This window comes from Vicugna pacos, chromosome 7 (genome assembly GCF_048564905.1).
Source record: "Vicugna pacos chromosome 7, VicPac4, whole genome shotgun sequence".
NCBI classification, from domain to species: domain Eukaryota; kingdom Metazoa; phylum Chordata; class Mammalia; order Artiodactyla; family Camelidae; genus Vicugna; species Vicugna pacos.
This window is the reverse complement of record NC_132993.1, coordinates 69,345,572-69,360,025: the sequence shown is the minus strand read 5'-3', so window position 1 is coordinate 69,360,025 and position 14,454 is coordinate 69,345,572. Positions and strand designations below refer to the sequence as shown.

The following is a 14,454-nucleotide window of genomic DNA, read 5'->3' as shown; positions in this document are numbered from 1 at the left end:
ATCATATGTGCTTTGAGAAAATATCTTAGTAAATGCTCCACTTATTTACAAAAATGTGAAAAAAAAATTAAGTGAGTTTTAGATTAGAGTCATACAAACCCCTCCAGATCGATGTATTCCCAGACATAGGAGAGTTAATCTCCTGTATGTAGTCATTTTGACCCAATGCCTTCAGCGGCAGTATTTACAACGCTCCAGAAAGGAGAGCCTGAATATTCCAAGGGAGATGATTACTGCTTTGAAGTTGACTCTAATGCTAGTCTCCAAATCTTACAAGGCTTAGTCTAAGGACAGAGAGGTGCCAAAGGCTTGATCTTCTCACACTCTATACATCCTATTCCACATTACTGATGTGGGGAAATAGTTCCACACCTCTCTCTTAGCTTCTGGAAGTTGCCAGTGATCCCTGACTTGTAGCCACAACACTGAAATCCCTGCCTCTATGTTCATAGTGCCCTTTTCTCTCTGTTTGTGTGTCCTTTTCATCTCTTCTAAGGACACACTCATTGGATTTCAGGTACACACTAAACCAGCACGATCTCATCTTGATTCTTATCTTAATTACATCAGTAAAGACCCTATTTCCAAACAAGACCACATTCTGAGGTTCTGAGTGGACATGAATTTTGGAGTGACATTCTTTAACCCACTACAGGTATGGAAAACTACTGTCATAGGTAAGTATTATTGAGAAATCACAACCTCTGTTTCTAGGTATTGAGACTACCTAAAATTTTAGTACTTTTATTATGAGCCAGGCATTACTCATTCATGTTTGAGCTTCTTTAATACTCAGGGAAACCCCTGTGAGATAAGTACTGATATTACCATCCCCAAGTTACAGATGAGGAAACTGAAGGAAAGAAGGGTTGAATATTTTTCCCCAGTTCTGACAGCTGTTAAATGACAGAGCTACATTTACCTCCAAATATTCTAACACTGAGGTCACACTGTTAGGCACCAACATATTACCAAGGAGGAAAGAGAAGGCTGAAGAAATGAAACACAAAGAAGTCAACAATTCTAAAGCACTAATATGCCCAAGTGTACGTGTTAGGAAGTTTAACCTTTATAACAGCCCACTCTGGTACATTTTGTCATTATATGCCATTTTCCTGATAAAAGAAAGGCAAGTTAAGAAATAGGAAATTGTCCACAGTTCCATTGCTGTGGCTGCTTTAAAGCTCACTCTGTTTCCCCTGTGTGTTGCCTTCCATGTTCCAGGGACAATGGATTTCAACACCTTCTCAGAATTAGTACGTATATTTCCAAATAAATTAACTTCTAAATTCTTAAGAGCAATATGTTGTGGAATTATTAAAGGGATAGATTTCACTTCTCTTCAACTTATAAATGTTTAATCATGTTCTTCAAATGTGTTTGGTCAGTAAATATTTTACTGAAAATACTATGGATATAATGCCGGTACGCATAAGTGGGAAGCACAATGAATATTTTATAGATAATGGGTAAACATAAAATTAATAGAATTAAATGGGTATGGAAACAATAAATATACATATCACATTTGAAAACATTACTGTATATACCACGTAAATAAAATATTTCCAAGGCATAAAGATACACATGCCTAAATTATAAAACTTTAATGATTTAATTTTACAGCAGTACAAAAATGAATATACTTTGGGGCCAATTTCTAGTTTCATTCCCCTAAACTTAAAATTGGAAGTAAGTGTTCACAGATATTTCCAGACTGACTATTTTAGAAACAAAATGGAAATCGTGAAGTGAAAATCTGACAGGCCTTTTATAATGAGATTTTTATCAGGGGACACTGGCAAATAAAAAATATTCAGCAATATTTGCTTTCAATCTCTTGTACTTCATTTTTTTTTAAACAAAAAGCCCTATTTTCTTACCAATACCACATAGTTTATATTCAACTAGCACTTTTACCATACAGCATTATTATTCTGTCTTTGCACTCTTGGCTTTAAAACTATTTTATACATTTTGTGGAATATGGTGTATTAGTAGAAATCATGCAATTAATTTTGGGGAAAAAAGCCATTAATTTCGTTGAAAATTCTTAAAGAGTCATATCAATCACTTGTAAAAAGAAATAAATGAAAATAACCTTATAGAAGTTGAAAGAAAACAAAGTAATACAGTATATTTATAGCTTCTACCTTAAATGAAACATTTGTAAAAGTTTGTCATATTCTCCCCAACAAAAAAATATACTTTGTCATATATTCAGTTTGAGATTCCAATTAAATGCTAATAATGGTGCATTCAATATTATGATCATTTACAGAAACAACAAAACAACTTAAACTCTTCAGGAGAAATTTCTATATACACTATGGTTTGTTCAAGAAGAAGACTTTGACATAATTACAATTTTTCTTGTCATATGCCATTTAAACTGGCATTTACCATCTCTGAAATGATTTCTAAACTACATAGCAACATTCTCCAACAGGGTCTATCAGCAAATGTGTACTGGGACATACACACAGAGAAAAAATTTCTCAATGTTACATCAAATGACCATGCATTAATTCAGTAAATATTTACTAAGCATTTACCTGAGATAGCTTTCTGTTTGTTTTTTGTTTTTTGCTTGTTTGTTTGTTTTGCTAGGCAATGGAGATTCAATATTTAGGGGGGAAAAAAAAGAGAGAGAGAGTCTTTGCCTCATGATCACATGAGGCACATGATCACACAGGTTGAAAACAGTGACAGTGGTATCCAAAAATTTTTGTTGACTAACATAGCATAAACAAAGGAGAGTTAGATCAATTCATCCATGAGTATGCCAAAGATCACTTGGAATTTGACCAGACACCCTCCCCACAGGGTTGTTTTGCAGTGAGGGCTTTTGTTCTTCCCCCTTTGGGAAAGGCTGGATCAGGACATGCGCCAACAAGCGAGTACAGACCATTGACTTTTTTTTTAACCCTTTAGTGAGCATGGTTAGCAATGATTACATAAGAGAACAGGTACCCTTCCAATTAATATCTAAATATAGATGTGTGTCCGTATACCAAGCTTCAATCAAATATATTTACAATAATCTAAAAAGAAAAATGAGAGGAAGGATGAGTCAGTGTATGACACTCTCAACTTCAATGGTGGGGAGGCAAGGAACCATGAATTTGCCTTTAAAGCTTTAAATTCTGTAAAGAAGTACATTTTGTTTTTCCTACCACTTTGGTTATATGTCAAATTTGTGATATATTAATACTGATACAGTTTTTGTTCATGTATTCTCCAGGGATAATTACATGCTTCTAATTATGCAAGTTAAAAGAAATCAATAATTTAAGGGAGAATGTTTGCCTTGCACTATCTCATCTCCATGGCTTTGTTCACTCTTCTGCTGTCTGCAGACATACAGTTCAGAAACACACACACACACACAGAATTTTGAATATTCCCCCAACATACTTCATACCTTCTCATTTCAAGTTCATATCAGTACTTTAAGACACAGGTCAAATGCCCAATTCATCCTGCTATGTTTTCCAATTCATCATACGCATGAAGTTTCATAGCAATTGTTTTCTGTACCAAACATTTGGTTTAAAGACAGGGTTAAGTGCACTGTGCTGTAATTCCACAGTATACTCTCTGGGGACAGACTGCTTGGGTTCAAACCTGAGACTTCTTTTGCTAAATAGGAAACCTTAAACAAATAATTTAAATTTTGGTTTCTCAGGAGGACTAGATGAGAAAAATACATAGCCAAATACCTAGAACATTAAAAAATAGTCAGTACACAGCAACTTTCCCCCCTTTATTTTCCATTGTCTCTCTACTTTTTAAAATACTTTTTTTCTATTTTTTTCCCAAATATTTAATGCAACAGTTTTTAAAAGTCAGTAGCATTGAAAGATTTGTAACACCACCAGCAGAACGCAATGGTCTTTCCATGTCTGCCTTCCCGCTCACCCAGCTCATTCCTCTCCCCACATGCAGTCAGATGGCAATACATTCCAGTGGCCAATGGCACATGTGGGAGATCTGACTGATACTACAGTGCAGTATTTGCTCAGGGAACAAGACAGGAATCATCCATTCAGGCCAGACTTCATCACAAAATAGCCACTACATGCTAAATAATATTTACTAATAAAATGCAATAAAAATAAAATCAACCATGTCAATAGATGAGATTTTAAAATATTTACTAACTCTACCACAGTCCTTTAAGATTGTTTCTTTCTCTCTCATTCTCTTAAACTTTATATTATAATTCTCAAATTTCATTAGAGTTTTTATTCTGTGAATATTAAATTCTAGATATTTATAATTTCTGGCGTTTTCTTCCTACTTTATGTACCATGACACAAGGTAATAAAAAGATAAAGATTCTTTTAGGTTGAGTTGTCTTGATGGCAGACTCTGAAATGGAGTTTAGCCTGTAGAAGGCTTTTTAGGGAATTCCTTCCAGTAGATAGATAACTTTGGAAGGGAAGAAAGGAGGGGACACCAGTGGAATCTGGCAAAAGGACAGGTTGTGCATCCACTGATGTGCCTTGGCTGATTCCACAGGGAGCTTTGGAGCTAATATACTAGCACTGTTCTGAGTTGGGCCAAGACTGTGAGTTTCTTCTACCTTCTACGTCCAGGCTAACTGACATACCCCATGTCAATCAGTCTTTGGATACACGAAACTGTGAAAACAGCATAACCTTGGGCCAAGTGGTCCAGGCAATCCAGAAAGGCCTGGCAGCTGAATGTGGTCCACTGACAGCACTCTCTGAGGTTCCGATAAGACGTCTTTCTTTGAAAAGGGATACAAGTGGAGTATCTCTTTGTCCATTCTAATGGTTAAATAATCTTTTGGAAAAACTATATTAATTCAAGAAACATTTTCAGACAATGAGAAGTATCTTGACAAAGTCTACTGAACATTTAATAAGAAATGCTGACAAGTGATAAAATTAATGGAATGTTTTTGAAATGTGTTTATTTTTAAAGTCCATTATTTGATTAGGGAAATAGATTTTTAAATATATATACCTAGTTTATATAACAGCTAGAAATAAATACACCAGAGAAGACTAGTTGTTTAGATTTTTAAGCAAGTTAAGAATTTGTAGGTAAAACATGAGACTGTGTGCTTGTTATCACTTTCAGGAAAGAATTTTAATTCTAGTTTTTGTTACATGATTACTCAAGATTTATGGTTCAATGATTCTTCCACAAGGCTGCCAAAGGCTATTGTGGAGTTTTGCTTCTCCAATTTTTCAGGGGATATTGGAAGGCTTAGAGCTGCAATCCACTGCATCAACTGTATTTTTTGGTTCAGTGAATTGGAGACCATCAATCACATAGTTTTCAAACTAGAATTTAGAACTAAAGAGCATGAAATAAAGTTTATAGGATGGTGACCCACAAGCCAAACCCGGTTCGCTGATAAGCTTTGTATCACTCTGGATTTGTATGCATTATGAAGCAGTTGCTATAGATTGGATTAGCTTCCATCCTCTGGCCCATTCTAGGGAAGAATGACACTTTCTGAACTCACAGACATTAGTCTGGCCATGTGACTACTTCCGTATGTAAAGTGTTATTGACTAATTTTGGCTCTAAGAACGACCACCAGATGATTTGCCACATTCCCCTTGCCTCCTGCTGCAACTCAGTCAGTCTGGAGTGAGTATGAGGTGAGCAGACAGGGCTGCAGTGAACCTGTGATGCCACGTAGGAGGACAGGAAATGAACTCCGCTGCTTATAAATGAAAATGAAATCATCCAACCATCTTAAGTCAAACATGAAAATGAGAATAATCAAAGAAACATACTGGCCTTGGGGAAAATAAAGAAAGCATTTCATTTTCATTTAGAATTTTCAAATTGTTCATTACTACAGTACAATCATGCCTATTCTTAAAGATTTGCCAACATTTATATATAAAAACTGTGATTTTTTTAAAAATTTAGTAAGAATATTTGACAATTTCAGGGCTGAACAGCACTTGCCTCTTTAGATAAACAGTGCATGATCCAATTTACCAAGGTGCACATATAGATTTTGGTTACATGTCCATTACCTGCAGAAGATCATGTCTGCTGCTCTGCCCCAACACTCTTCCTGTCAATCCAACCACATTGCATATGATGTCAATTTAAGCTATGTGTATATATTGCTAAAGTAATCAAACAAGCAGGCCATTAGACTTCTTGGTAGCCTACGTAAGCAAACTGAACCTTAAGCCAAAGTCAATTCTTGCAAGTGCTTCAAGGTTAAGAACAACCAATTACAAACGGCCAAATACGTTTCCCAAATAATACAACTGCTCAAGCTGTACCCAATCAAATCATTTCTTTGCTCTGCTTCCATGTCTTCCCTATAAATGTCATGCTCCTAATTCCTAACCACTTCCTGTTTGGTGCTGTCTGACCAGAATTGATGTTTGCTCATATAAGCTTTTAAAAATTGTAGTATGTTTCAGTTTATCTTTTAACAATATATACACTCATATATATACACATACACTTAGTCAACACAGTATTACTGGAAACTCTAAAGTATTTCCACTAATGTCAGAAATCAAACAAGTATACCCATTACCAGTAATACGTAACATCTTATTGGAAATATTAGCCAATTGACAAAGGGAAAGAGTTATGAATACTGGAAAGGACAAGGCAAATTATTAAGGTTTACAGAAATGCAACTCTCTACCAATTAATCCCAGGAGATTTAAATAATTATTGAAACTAATGAGTTGAGTAATATATCTTATAAAAAAGATATGCCAGAATTCATAGTTTTCTAATATATCTGCAATACACAGTAATGTGCTATAATGGAAAAAATTAATTTACAAAAGTAAACACTATAGAGTTCCTTGGAGAAAAATTAAAAGAAAATGTGCAGGGCCTGTGGGAAATACTATAAAACATCACTGAGGAAATTTAAATAACAGATGAGATATGTTATGCTCTTAAATGGGAAAGTAATAAAAGCAATAAAATGTAAGAACATTAAGGAAAATTATTCAGGGATAAAAATATAATGACATTAAAAAGTGTCAAAAGATAACATAATTAAAATGAGCATGTTACTATTTTAAAAGGCAGAGAAAGTAATGAAACAAAAAAAAGAGACCTGCAAAAATGGGAATTTACTGTATGTTGCAGGTGGTGACTTTTTAAAAAAAAAAATTAGGTGAAATGAGTAGGTCTATTATGATTTTATAAACATGTAGTTATGACAGGAAGAAAATAAATGTTAGACTCAATTGTATAAAAATGTAAAATCATCAAAACTTTGTGACAAAAAAAACCCATAAACATCATTAAAAAGTAAAGGGAATTCTTATAAATAAGTGAAAAAAAATTATATTGCAAAAGAACAAGGGATAAAGAACATGAATTACTCTACCAATCAATAATCTTTCAGCATCAATATCAAAAACCCAACACAATTGACTTGCATGGAAAGAAAGATGTATTTGCTCACTTACCTGGAAAATCTATGTAAAGCTACATTCAACTGTTTAAACTATGACTTCTGAACTCTGTCTTTCTCCATCTCTCAGTTTTGTTTTCTGATATGTTGGCTTCATTTTCATACAAGTGGCAAGGGGACCACGCACAGTTTCAGGGTACATCCTACTTTCTCAGCTACTCCGAAGAAAAAAGACCTCCTTCCAGCAAAATCTAAGCTGAAATTTGCTCTGTTGGAACATATACTCATTCTGAACCAATCAGGAAGTCAGAGATGAGTTCTCTGATTGGTCAGCCTTGGTCATGTGAATCTTTTTATGTGGTGTCAGCTCATGCAGGCCAAGTAGAATAAGGCAGGGAGAGGATTTCTCATAGAAAATAAGAGTTCTGTCCCTATAAAGTGAGGGCTAGGTCAGACTACAAAGACCTAATCAAAGTATGAACATGGACAAGCATGCCAATTGAGTTGACATTTTCTTCACTTCGATTTATAACAGAACTAGGATAAAAAATCTCAAAGGATGAAAGAAGCTCCCTAATGCCTCCCAAAGTGCTTGCAGAGGCATGCCTGAAATTTTGTATATAATGCTGTATGTCTAATAACCTGCCAGTCAGAGTGACTGTGAGTTTCAGGTCCACTGCCAAAATCATATTATTATCCTGGTACAGGAGACATGTCATTACCCTTGGGTCTACCCACCACAGTCATTCTTGCTGCCCTAGGTTGACTACTCTGTGTTCTAGGTCCTGTCTCCTTAGTCTGTTCTAAAGGTGGACTGGATGTACTAGCAATGAAATAATTGAAAACTAATGAAACATTGCAGTATTCCTTACCCAGCAGATTAGCAATGGTTTTACCATTTATGCTATTCTCATTGGAAAAGGGCATAAAGAAACGGGCACTTTGATATATTGTTCAATATATTTTAAGTTGGTAATTTCTACAAGCCAGTATAGCATGAATTTAATCAAACTTTAAAAGGTTCAATTTTTACTTAAAATATTAATGTTTATTTCACCAAAATATCATTCTTTACTCTCAGAAAAAGTTATAGAAATATATACATATGTTTTAAATATAGAATACATGTATTATATCAATAATCAGGTAACTGATAGGAAAATTAAATATGGATAAAATTTATACTTGATTTCCATGGCAGAGATGCTACTGTTTTCTTAATTTTAAATATGAGTATTTTAAATTTGATTATGGATGTTTGGAGTTCATTCTGGAGAATGAGTTTTCATCCCTAATTAAATTTAGATTTTTCTATAAATATCTTCTAAGAGGACCTTAAATGTTTTAGTCTAAAAATATTTACATCATTACTCAATTAACCTCTATACTCTGAGAAAGGCTACGTTGTCAAAATTTAAAAGATATACACTAAAAGAAGTGTATTGTTAGTAGATTTCTACATTCTGAAAAAGAGTGTGTCTGGGTCATATAATATGTTCTTGTTTATAAATTTATGAGGTGATATTGAAAATATAATTCATGTTCTGGCCCACAAAATACTGAAATCACATATATTTTAATGAAACACATATATTAAGTAATGTAGTCCATATATATTGTTTGGTCCCTGCATAGCAAGCCCAATCAACAAATTTTTCCAATATATTAAAAGGCAAATATAAATTATATTAATGGCTATAATGGAAATACTAACTCATAAACTCATACAATTATGTAGGTACTACCTGAATAGTTCATTTTGCATAAAAAAATTGACAAATGCAGATGACAGTTTAATCACAGGGTGATCAATTAACTGAGACAAGAGACTGAAAAATTAACATAGTCATAAAGCACTTTTTTAGCAGACACTTAAAATGGAAAATTTATAAATTCGAGGTGAACAATTTTCTTTAAAACTAAAGTGAAATCTACATTATTTTCTACCAAGTGAAGTTTCCTTTCATTCATTTTTTCATTAAAAAGAATGAGTCTAAGAGTCCTGTAACATAACTTTTTCCTGAAATGGGAAAAAAAAAACATAATTTCCTTTGTTTTTAGGAGGCTGAGGCATCTTCTTATCAATTTTTGTCTAAAGTGAAATTACTTAAATCACTAAGAAAATTAATTTCTCCAATCCTTGTTTTGGAGATCAAGTTATCATTAACCTGGTACAAAAGTAGTCTTAACAATTTTCTTTTTCCTCTGCACAATTACTGAAATGACAGTCTTCAGATTTAGGTGTTATTGCAGGGCATGTAGTTAAGTTTTGAACAGCCAGGAGGTGATAGGTTGAGTTATTTTCCTAGACATTGCTTCTAAGTGGCAATCTGGTTGAATGGTTAATGATCCAGCCATTACCATGAATGTTTCCAAATACTGCCACCCATACCGAGCAAATTTGCTGCTCCAAATACTGCTCTCCATGATCAAAAGCCCACATTCCATTCATTGTTCATTATATCCTTACTCAGTTATGTTGTTATTTCAGAGTGTTAACTGAAATCCTTTCCTTATTGGACAAATGACTTCTATCCCCCTCCAAAAAATATTATTTTGGAAGCCATTGGAATTAACATAAAATCTACTTTTGAATGAAAAACTGGAATAACATCTAACTTTAAATTTCAGCTCAAGAATAGAAGCCCAGAAATAAATGCACAGACCTATGGTCAATTAAACTTCAACAAAGGAGCCAAGAATATACAATGGAGAAAAGACAGTCTCTTCAGCAAGTGGTGATGGGAAAACTAGACAGCAGCAAGTAAATCAATGCAGTTAGGACACTCCCTTATACCATAAGCAAAAACAAACTCAAAATGGCTTAAAGATTTAATATAAGACAAAACATGATAAACCTCCTAGAAGAAAACAGGCAAAACATTCTCTGACATAAATCTTAGCCATATTCTCCTAGGGCAGTCTACCTACGGAATAGAAATAAGAGCAAAAGTAAACAAATGGACCTAATTACTTACAAGCTTTTGCATAGCAAAGGAAACCATAAGCAAAACAAAATGACAACCTATGGAATGGGAGAAACTATTTGCAAATGATGCATCTGACAAAGGCTTAATTTCCAGAATATATAAACAGCTCATATAACTTGGTAAAATAAAACCCAAACAACCCAATCAAAAAATGGGCAGAAGATCTAAATAAGCAATTCTCCAATGAAGACATACAAAAGGTCAACAGGCACATTAAAAATGCTCAATATCACTAATTATCAGAGAAATGTAAATCAAAACTACAATGAGGTATCACCTCACACCAGTCAGAAAGGCCATCATTCAAAAGTACATGAATGATAAATGCTGGAGAGGGTGTGGAGAAAAGGGAACCCTCCCACACTGTTGGTGGGAATGTAGTTTGGTGCAGCCATTATGGAAGAAAACAGTATGGAGATTGCTCAAAAAACTAAAAGTAGACTTACCATATGATCCAGCAATCCCATTCTTGGGTATATATCCAGAGGGAACTCAAATTTGAAAGATGCATGCACCCCAGTGTTCATAGCAGCATTATACACAATAGTCAAGACATGGAACCAACCTAAATGACAGATGACTGGATTAAGAAGTCGTGGTATATTTATATGACAGTATACTACTCAGCCATAAAAAAAATAATAAAATACTGTCATTTGCAGCAACGTGGATGGACTTAGAGATCGTCATTCTAAGTGAAGTAAGCCAGAAAGAGAAAGAAAAATCCCCTATGATATCACTTATATGTGGAATTGTAAAAAAAGACACTATGAATTCATTTACAAAACAGAAACAGACTCTCAGACATAGTTAACAATTTTATGGTTACCGGGGAAAGGGGATGGGAAGGGATAAATCTGGGAGTTTGAGATTTGCAAATGTTAGCCACTATATATAGAGACAGATGAAAACAATAAGTTTCTTCTGTATAGCACAGGGAACTATATTCCTTTAATGAAAAAGAATATGTAAATGAATGTATGTATGTATATGCATGACGGGGACACTGTGCTGTACACCAGAAATTGATACACTGTAACTGACTGTACTTCAATAAAAAGTAAATAGATAAGTAAATAAATAAATTTCAGTTTAGGCACACAAAAAATTTTGAGACATCTGCTTTATACAAAAAATTAGTCTCACTTATGAAGATGCAAAATAAAGCAGTGGACTTGACTTCAAGAGGTTTTACATCTAGAACAGTCGTTCTCCACCACTGTTGTTACTTTAATGTTCCTACCAAATGGAACAGATACTTCTGTCTTTGTGGGAAGACCATCTCAGAATTGCCAGGATTGCTGGAGAAATAAAGTAGAGCCTATCTGCTTTTTCACCAATTTTCTCCCTCGAAAGAGGCACAAATCATCCAACAATTGTAACAGTTCTTGAATATTTATCATTCGCCAATATTTTGTTCACTACTTTCTAAAAATTGCTTCTTTTAATAAGCACAACACACACAAAACAATCTCTGAACTTAGGTAATAGCATGAAATCAGTGCTCCCAGGAAACTGTCTTAACAAAGTTCATAGGTGATTCTTGTTACATTTCCCAAGATTGTGCTCAGTCCTCACTAGATTTGCCCTCATGTAGACAATCCTTATATCATTTCAGGATAGTCATAAGCCCCAGAGAATTGGAAAGTGGATCCTGGACCCCCAAGTGGATGGAAAGGAAAGCCTATCGCCAACTCCCTCACTCAAGTATTACTAAAGAAATTGGTTCAATATTTCTCCCTAAACCGAGACAATGGAGAGTCTCCTATATTGGCTTCAAATAGTAATGGATCTGTAAAAAGGGAGGAGGGTTGCAATAACTCTTTCTACCTTGCACAATTTTAATGAAGATCAATAGATACAATACATATAAAAACAGAAATACTGCAAAGTATTATAGAGACATAGTTTTGTTGTTGTTGTTACTATCACTCATTGGGCACCTCGAATGCACTGGCTTGTTTTGCTGCTCCTGCTCCAGCTAAACTGAAAAATTCCAGGGTGGTAGGTTTGTAAATTGTGCTGCATTGTAGAGCTTTGTTTTCTGGAGCCTTTAGCATAGTGCCTTCTATTATAGTTTCACAGCTTTCATTTGCTGACTTATCATAGAAAACTTTAAACATGTTTGGTGGCAAAATATCTTAGAATCTAAATAAATAAGAGAAAATACGAAGGAGAACTGATTTCAACTGTCACTGCTATGAATACTGAGTCATATATAAAAATGTTCAAGGCAAGTCTCTGACATTGCCAAAGAAATAAATATAGTGTTAGCATAAAATTATTTCTCGTTCCTGAAGACTGACATCTCATTACAAAATTTTGTTCTAAGTTAGAAAATGAGCTGTTTTAAAGTTGTTTCTTGGTAAGGTTTAAGAGACATCGCTTGCTGGCAAAGCAGGAATTTATAAATGACTTGATCTCATCTCACTGCATTAATGACAAGGAGTTAGAAGTTAATTTTTATAGTTTAATTCAAAGCATTTAAAAATTTAATCAGAAGTCAATTTTCCATTTTCAGGAAGAATAAGACAAAAATAGACATGAGTTCACAATTCTAAGCCAAATATCTTCTATAAAATTAATGATGTGGTTTGACTTTGAATGCAGTTTAGACTACCAATTTAGTTTTGTGCTAACAATCAGTCTACATTGAAGACTCATTCTAGTTGTGTCTGGGGGAGAAGGATGAGATAACTGCTGTTTTTCCCTTTCAAAGTCATAGCTTCTCAGACTGTGATAAACATGGCTAATAAACCTACCATGAAGAAAGTATAAGAACATAATAAAATACAACACAGAAGCTTTGTGCTAAATAGGTCTTAAGGTGAGAAGTGCAACAATAATGAATGAAGAGGTTATAAAAACGAAAGGCAGGAAAATATATGGTAGAAGAAATTCCCTAAGTATGTTCTTCAACTACAATCTACTTCTGTCAGTGATTGCTGTATAAGCTGGCCTACATGAATAACATTTCTATGGGTCTTTTTTCATTTATTACATGTATTATTTATGTATGTGATCAATATGTGCTATGAATTATGTTGGGAAAGGGCCGTATGAAGGTAAATAGAATTTTTCTGGAGATATCCACAATTAAGGACAGACTTAAGCAAATATTTGTAAGAGTATTGTATAACATGCATCGAGGAATGGAGGGGATGGAGGAAAAAACAACCCCCTGCGCCCCCACCCAGAGGTGACTGTAATATCACTCTGTTTTTGTGCAGAATGCTTTAGAATGAAGAGATCATGTACATTGAATGGAAACAGTAGCAATGGAGGAAACGATCAATGATACATGTCACAGAATGCTAGGTATTGTCACACATATATTCAGTGATGTTTTATTTCTCATGGCTTCCTCTTGTGGTTTCCCTGTAAGTGGGGTTTTGGAAGTGCTTCCATCTTGGGCCACCTCTGTCTTGAACCCATGACGTCAGATCATAGCCAAAAGGCGGGAGAGAACTACACGACACTCTCAGAAGGGCTATTAACCACCAGGTGTTCATCATTTTCTCCCATTTTCCATTAAACAGAACTTCATGTGAAAGTTAACTGCAAAGGAAGCTTGCAGTATAATCTTCCCTTGAGCCAAGGAAGAGGAAACAGGTCTAATGACTATCTAACCATTTTCTAACAATTCCAGTCTTTTGATCATTAAGTATCGAATTTACTTGCCTCTTTTCATACAAATTTCCTCCCCATAGGGGAAAAATCAAGTTCTTTTCAGTGACTGCATTAAGGCTAAAATGTGTACCTTTTGGTGAGGCGCAGTCCTCTCCAATAGTCCACATGTGGCTTCTTTTCAACTGGAACCTGTGAATGAAATAAACAAGTTCTTTAGATACATTCTCTCTCTTTTCTCTCTCTCCCCTCTCTTCTTTTTTTCTCTCTCTCTCACATACACACACACACTGCCCAATGATGGAACAAAGAAGAATGAAGTTCTTAGAAAGGGGAAGCCTAGAAGGCAGTCATGGCAATTCTGAAATCACACTGGGAAGACTTCGTGAAGGTCCCCTACCTTGAGCATGGAGTAGGGGTGGGGGAAAACCAGGATTAAGTTCT

The 14,454-nt window shown here is 34.7% G+C and overlaps 1 protein-coding gene across 1 annotated transcript in view; it reads right to left on the bottom strand.

Annotated features, from left to right (window-relative positions):
- SEMA3E (semaphorin 3E) overlaps positions 1 to 14,203 on the bottom strand; it is a 308,842-nt gene extending 294,639 nt beyond the window's left edge. The window contains exons 1-2 of the mRNA XM_072965116.1: positions 14,144 to 14,203; positions 10,830 to 10,948 (exon numbers count right to left, since the gene is read on the bottom strand). The gene's annotated coding sequence lies outside the window, so the exon portion shown is untranslated. The remainder of the gene's footprint in view (positions 1 to 10,829; positions 10,949 to 14,143) is intronic.
- Between the last annotated feature and the right edge of the window lie 251 nt (positions 14,204 to 14,454).